Source organism: Myotis brandtii, unplaced genomic scaffold (genome assembly GCF_000412655.1).
Source record: "Myotis brandtii unplaced genomic scaffold, ASM41265v1 scaffold1137, whole genome shotgun sequence".
In the NCBI taxonomy this organism is placed as follows: domain Eukaryota; kingdom Metazoa; phylum Chordata; class Mammalia; order Chiroptera; family Vespertilionidae; genus Myotis; species Myotis brandtii.
This window is the reverse complement of record NW_005353916.1, coordinates 1,982,188-1,989,468: the sequence shown is the minus strand read 5'-3', so window position 1 is coordinate 1,989,468 and position 7,281 is coordinate 1,982,188.

The window sequence follows — 7,281 nt, the reverse complement described above, 5'->3', positions numbered from 1 at the left end:
AATATTCCTGGAATAGATCCTAACTGCAGAACCAGTGCTCTTAAGCTTTTTATTATATTTCCTTTTCTATGAAAAGGATAGATAGATGGTAGATAAATTTCTATTAATATATAACATATAGACAGAAAAATACACAAAATATACATATGGCTGAATGAATTATTCCAAATGGAATATCCATGTTGTTTAGAAACCTCTCTTGTGCTTCTTCCCAGCCACCACACTCTCTTTTCCCCAGAGATAACCACTAGGTTGACTTCTAAAACTTCGGATTAGTTTGGTCTGACTTCTATCATTATATATCTTATCTATAGAACTCATATAATCTATATTAATTTGTTAGGGCTGCCATTATAAAATACCACAAGTTGGTGACTTAAACAACATGAATTTATTTCCTCTCTATTCTGGAGGCCACAAGTCCAAGATTAAGGAGTTTCTTCTGAGGTCTCTCCATCTGGCTGCAGATGGCCACCATCTCGCTGTGTCCCCAACGTGGTCTTCTCTCAATATGAAAAATATTTTTAAATATTAATGAATTGACACAAAGACCTGAGTAAGGAGTGAAAAAAATGTTTAGTGATATTTGGTTTTGTTTTCAAACTTGATTTCCAGCTTAATTCTACTGTGATTATGGAATTTATGCTAAATACTTTTAAGTTTAATTAACACTATGTCCAGAGATCATACTTCATGCTTTAAATTATCAGAAGTTTGTTGAAACTTCCTTATGGCCCAATATTTTTAAGTTTCTACCAAATATTTCATATAGACATGAAAACAATATATATTCTTAATTTTTCAGTGTTTCATATATTTTCTTTTTTTAAAAAAGATAGATAATTTTATGTTCAGATTCTCTAGTATCTTTACTGATATTTCTTCGAATCTTTCTGAGTTATGAAGAGAGATGTGTTAAAATTTTCCCAATAATTGTGGATATTTTAGTTCTTTAATGTTTGCTTTATTTTTATTTTATACATATAAGATAACATATTTGTATTTAGAAGTGTTATATCTTCTTGGTAAATTCAGTCTTTATTATGCAGTGTCCCTTAAAGTCAGTATCTTTGACATTAATGTGGCTATAGTTTTCTGTGGTTAGGGTTTGCATAGACCATCTTTTATCCTTTTCATTTGCCTAACCTTTTTACCTAAAGGCACCTTGTATTTGAATATGACTTTCTAAGAGCATATAGTTGTTTATTTTTATTCCAGCTTAACAACTTTTGTTTTTAATTAAAGTGACTAATCTATTCAAATAATTGTCAACTAGGATACAGTTGAGTTTAATTTTACTACTGCTCTATATTTGCACCAATTATTTTTCTTGCCTTCTTTGTCACTGATTATTTTTTATAGCATCTTTTCTATTGGTATGGCACTTATATACTTTTTACTGTTATTTTATTGATTATCCTAGAATTCATAACATGCATTCTTGCTTTATTAATCAAGAAAGGATTTTAGGTTATTTCAACTCCATTTTTCTCTTTCCTGACTTACTAGTATATGTTATTTTTGTCATATGCCTTAATTCTATACTTTTAATATTCAGAACACATTGTTTATTATTGCATTAATAGTCAAAGTTAGTTTATATTTACCCATACATTTAACTTTTTTATTGTTCTTCGTTCCTTTTTGGGTCCCCAAGCTTCTACATGGGCTCTTCCCCCGACTCTCTCTGCCTATTAGAAGTCAGAACCTAAAGAGAGCCTTGATTCTTTTATCCTTTCTATGAAACAAATATGAGGACTTATACTACATACCATAAACTCCACCCTGTAGTAAGTTTGGTCTATATGTGTTAGATTTGTACCAACTGGACTATCCAATAAGAAGACAGTTTGACATTTCCTTCCCCAGCCCTTCTTCCAAGATATTTAATATTTACAGTTTTCAGCTGCATGGAGTCCAGAAAATAGAGTTGAGAAGGAAGTTCTCTCTTGGCATTGCAATGTAATTTTATACTGTTTGTGAGAGAAGAAATTTTGCTTTATTTATTTGTGTGATGGCAAAGCCAAAATAAGGAGGTGAAAATACTGGTAGAAACAGCACACCTCTATTTAATTATACACCAGGAACAAGCAAAAGCCCCCATTAAAATAAAGCAGTTTTTGTTTTTGTTTTTGGTTATTTTAATTAGCATATCTGTGTCTGGAGGAAATTTTGAAATATTAACCACTAATTTTTGATTCCCATAGCCAGAGTTGTGTCTGCTTTGTCTAACATTCTCAATCCATTCAATCACAGATATTCATTGTTTCAAGAAGAAGCTGGTTATAGACCAGAACAAAGGTATCTGTTGAGTTGTTGAATAGATTTTCACCTCACATCAGACACAACAGACCAAAAGCAAAGAACGTTTGATGTGCAATAACTAGGCGCTTGAGAGAAAGAACAGTTTGTTTTGAATTTCAAAAAGGGCTTGGTCTGGCTTGGCTTGACTCCAGGCAGTTCATGAGACAGAACCTGAATTTCTGGGTGTGAGGTTATTAACAAACAATAAAGAACAAAAGAGCAGGCATGAGATCAGTTTTCCTGCTTCCAAGAGGAAAAAAAAATAATTAAAAAAATGATTGAGGGATAGAAAAAAAATTTGAGAAAGAAGAATGAGAATTAAACCAATATTGCCTTGATACAGTCTTATCTTTGGCTCACATTCAGTATTTACCTTTTTAGGATGAGGTCCTCGCATATAGAAACTGACTTGATAGGGTTAGGGATTTACAGAGAAGAGGAACTAGGCCTCATTTTTCCTGGAACTCTGTATATATGTAGACTCGCAATGGGTGCTTGACCATGTTTATATGGCTAAAATGGAGGAGGAGTTATGGTAAGGTAGGTCATGAGAACGGCTGATACAGCATCCACTCCCCCTTTATCCTGAAACTCATCCTGAGTTCTAGATTGTGTGAAGGATATCCAAAAGTTCCCACATCCTCTAGCGGAGGATTTTGAAAATATCTGACAATGCTGGCTATCAACTGTCCATGGATGAGTGGATTGGGGGTGAGGGGAGGGGTAGATCCATTTAGCTAAGGACACGAGCTGGCTAGACTAGAGATATCTTGGGAATTGAGTCTCATCTCAGGGGCTTGTATCAGTGCTGTACGTCAGAGAAGAGGCACAGTCAGGTGCAAGAGATGCATGCAGAAATGGCCAAGCTCCCAGGGACAACCACCATGAATTACCCTTGCTGAGAAGGTAATAATAAGTTACGACAGTGATGGATGGACATACAGGAGTGGGAAGAGAGGCAAAACTAGGCAGAAAGTGTCCCCACAACACTAACCGTAAAATAGCCCAAAAAAGAACATGTGGAACCAGAAGGCATTGCCCAGTCGCCATGATGTTATATAAGCTTCTGCTTAACACAGATTCCACTGAGGGCCACGAGGAGGAAGAATTGGGGGGAAATAATCTAAAATGTTATTTGCCCCCAGAGGGTCTGAGTTAACCTGGAAGTAACCAAGTTATTAAATAAGGAAATTTAATTAAATTTTGCTCTGGGGCAGGATCTGGGGCTCAAGAGCTAGTGCATAATACTAACAGAGAAATGAATACAATTATATCTTTGCAAATTTGAGTGTTGAGACTGAATTGTAAATTTGCTCTAAACTTAAAGGAGACACAAGAAACAACGAATTCATTATTTTCTGCAGTAAACATATCACATATGAAAGTGTCATTCGGCCTCTACACTGAAATCTATAGTAAGACATGACCATTTCTCTTCAAACTGACTTTCAAATCCAGAATAGCCTCAAATCTAATAACCTTCAAATCTAACATCAGTGAAAAAGAAACAAAATAAGCAATTTGCTTTGTTTTTCTTTTCTTTTCCCTCCAATATTGCAGAATACAAAACAGCCATATGGAACTGTCTGAAAATTATAGTCTGGATTTCTTTCACCTGCATCTTGTGCCTATACTTCAATTTTATTTAAATTTCTGTTTTGTATTCCTTGATAAAAGTATCTGTTAGTCATGCTTACTAAATTTATCAAATTTGAATAAAAACATTAAAGAAAAAAATACACACAGCCAACACACCAACCAGATCAACTTTCTTTTCCATTTCGCAACTAACCAGTGAACATTGAATCAGCAGTGTAGCTGTCTCAGATCATTTCTCATCTTTGATTATATGTCATATTCTGTTTTCTGATTCCTGCAACTAAGACTTTACCATTTGCCTGTCTACTTCCCTCATTCATCATTTTGATTTTATTTTTTACTTCCACCAGTTTTGATTCATTTGTCCCATACTAAGTGACATTTAATGCTTCAAACAGAAATTGATCCCACAAAATATGTTTCATTTCATTTACTTTTGATACTCCCCGCACTAATGAATCAAAGTAAATTTACAATAAAAATCAAGTTAACACTTGAGGACTAAGTGTTCAAACATACTTCTCCCTAAACCAATTTCATTTTTGAAAATCATAGCAGTAGAAATTTAAAAAATTAAAATTTCCCATACTTTGGAGATAATCAGTTACCATTCTATTCTATTTAATTTATTTCCTTTTCTATATAGTGTCCTCCTTAATTCTTTCCACAATGTTTTCTCTCACTTGATTTTCTTGATTTGTGTTTCCTGTATAGTTTCCAATAAAGAATATCCTATGGGAGCTAAGCTAGCACCATCTAGTTATGAAATATTTTGCTATCTGAACTAAGCCAAATACACTGCTTTGCATGTGTGGGACAGGTGAACACCCTTCCATTTGAATATCTGATTTAAATAGAGCTTCTGCCATCTAGATTTATATGGGGATACAATGAAAGATAGAATATTTGACAGAAACCTGGGGTTTTAGGGCTCTTAGTTCCTGATGTGGGAGGATTCATATCCTTTGGTTGTTATTTAATTGGATTTACATTTTGTTTTCAAAACTGTGTTTACTGGAGGAAAACCTACCCTACTAGACACTGAGATAAGCTTAAGGATTACAAAAAAGCAGACCCAAAAATTTGCGGAAGTAGAAATTTTGAAGCCTCTCCAGTATATTGAAAAGCAGTTAATTAAGTCCTGACCTCAAGGTCCATTCCTCACAGAAAAACCTCTCTCATGCCTGACAACATAACTCTTGAGTAGTTTCAACAAAAGGGTAAGAAAAATTATCAGAGTAACAAAGTAAGAAGTGAATGAGAGTGAAGAAAGGGGTCTAACTAGTTTTCGATTTGAAAGAGAAAACCAAAGGAAATGGAGTGGTAGCTTGAAGAGGGTAGAGGCCGAGGGAAGGTTGTTTAAAAACTGTACTGGGCTTGGCTAGGCTGTGCTGTAATAATACAACCAGTAATACAACCTCAAGTTCTCAGAGGCTCAGAACCACAAGGATGTTTCTTGTTCACACTACATGGTCATCATGTTGGCCTCTGGGAATCACGCTGATGTAGCAACAACCTTCTCAAACATTTCTACCTGCGTATCAAAGAAACAGATAGAGCTCTGGCAATAAATTAGCAGCAGGCAATGTCTTATGTACCTTCTGCTTATAACTAGTATAACTAGTCACCTGGCCCCATCAGATCACCAATGGCCACGAAGTATAATCTTATTATTTAACCTGAGGATGGAGAGCTGGGAATATTTAAAAGCAACCCTAAAAATCACTGCAAGGATGTTGGAGAGAAAAGAGACAACGGATAGAAAAAAAAAAGAAAAGGCAAGAGCAATTTTCGTTAGAAAATAGTACAAGAACCAGGGAAAGAGGTTGAATTTAGTGGCAAGGTACAAAGGCCCTCTTTCTCTGAGAAAAGGAAAAGTAACTCAGTAAAAAGTGAGTTTAAAGGTAGAATCATCAGAAGTTGAGAATATCTTTCTTTAACACTCTCAGTATTTCCAGACCACCAATCCTGATCTCTTTTGCTTCCTAATTTCATTCCCTCTCTTTGAAATTAATAGCAGCTACCTTTAAATTATTTGGAATACCAATTGGAAAGACCACACTTTTAACTGGATATTTTCCCTGAATCACTTTTACTTTAGTCAAATGAGATGTTTTACCTAGCTATTGTTCTAAGACTGCATTTCTTAATATTTAGGGTTTGGAAGATGTTGATTTTTCCAACCCTAGGAAGCTCAAAATGTTGGTACTCTTCTCTGTGCACTTTTATATCTGCTTGTAGACTAACTAATTCTTTCCCAAGCTCAACTATTGCCTTTATTAACTTGTCAAATGTAACCAGTAATAATCAATATATACATTCTGTTTCTTTCTTACCTAGAGTTAACAGATCAGGTCCTTATAATCAGCCTCCCACATTACTACAGGTAATAGTTTTAATAATACATTTCTACTTACTGTTGAATGAATTGTAACTTATCCAGAATCTGACATCAGTGTTTTTTTTTTTTTGCATTTCTGTATTGCTCACCAAAATTAATGCCTCCCCCAAATCTCAGTGACTTGTCATAAATAAAGGTGTGTATATATACACATACATATCTCTATATATAAAAGCCAAGTGACTGGAACAACCGGTTGCTATGACATGCACTGCGGCTGGCCAACTGGCCTGATCAAGGTGGGCTGGCCGGACCCCACCTGTGCACGAATTTGTGCACCAGGCCTCTAGTATATGTATAGATGTACACAGATGCACATATATACATATAAACACAAGTTTTTCTCAACCAACACAAAGTCCACTGTCATGTCACTTATTGATGATTCTCCTGGATGGCTCTCCTTCAATTTCAGGGATCTGTGCTCTTTCATCTTGTCCTACTAATGTCCATTAGGTAATCAGACTCCTGAGCTGGATTCTTTGTAACTGATCAGCCCATGGGAAGAGAAAAAGATGGGTAGAGAAATGTGTGGAGGTTTAAGAGAAAGAATTGGAAGTAGTATACATAATACTAACCAAATCGTATTGACTAGAAATACTTATAAGATTCACCTGGATGAAGAGGTCTGGGGAAATATGGTCTTTATTTTGGCTCAGGAAAATAAAATAATACACAAAATACTTAGCATTGCCTCTGAGGATAGATAGGTAAGATAGATAGATAGATAGATAGATGGAGAGAAACCAAGATGGCGGCATAGGTAAACACCGGAGATTGCTGCCGCAAACAACCACTTCAAAAATACAACTAAAAGATGGAACGGACATCACCCAGAACCACAGGAAGGCTGGCTGAGGAGAGATTCTTCAACTAGAAGGAAAGAGAACAGCATACCGAGGCTCAGAGGAGGCGCAGTGTGGAAAATACAAAGGTACGGAGGTGCGCGTGGAGCCGGCTGGTGGCTGAGGGCGCGG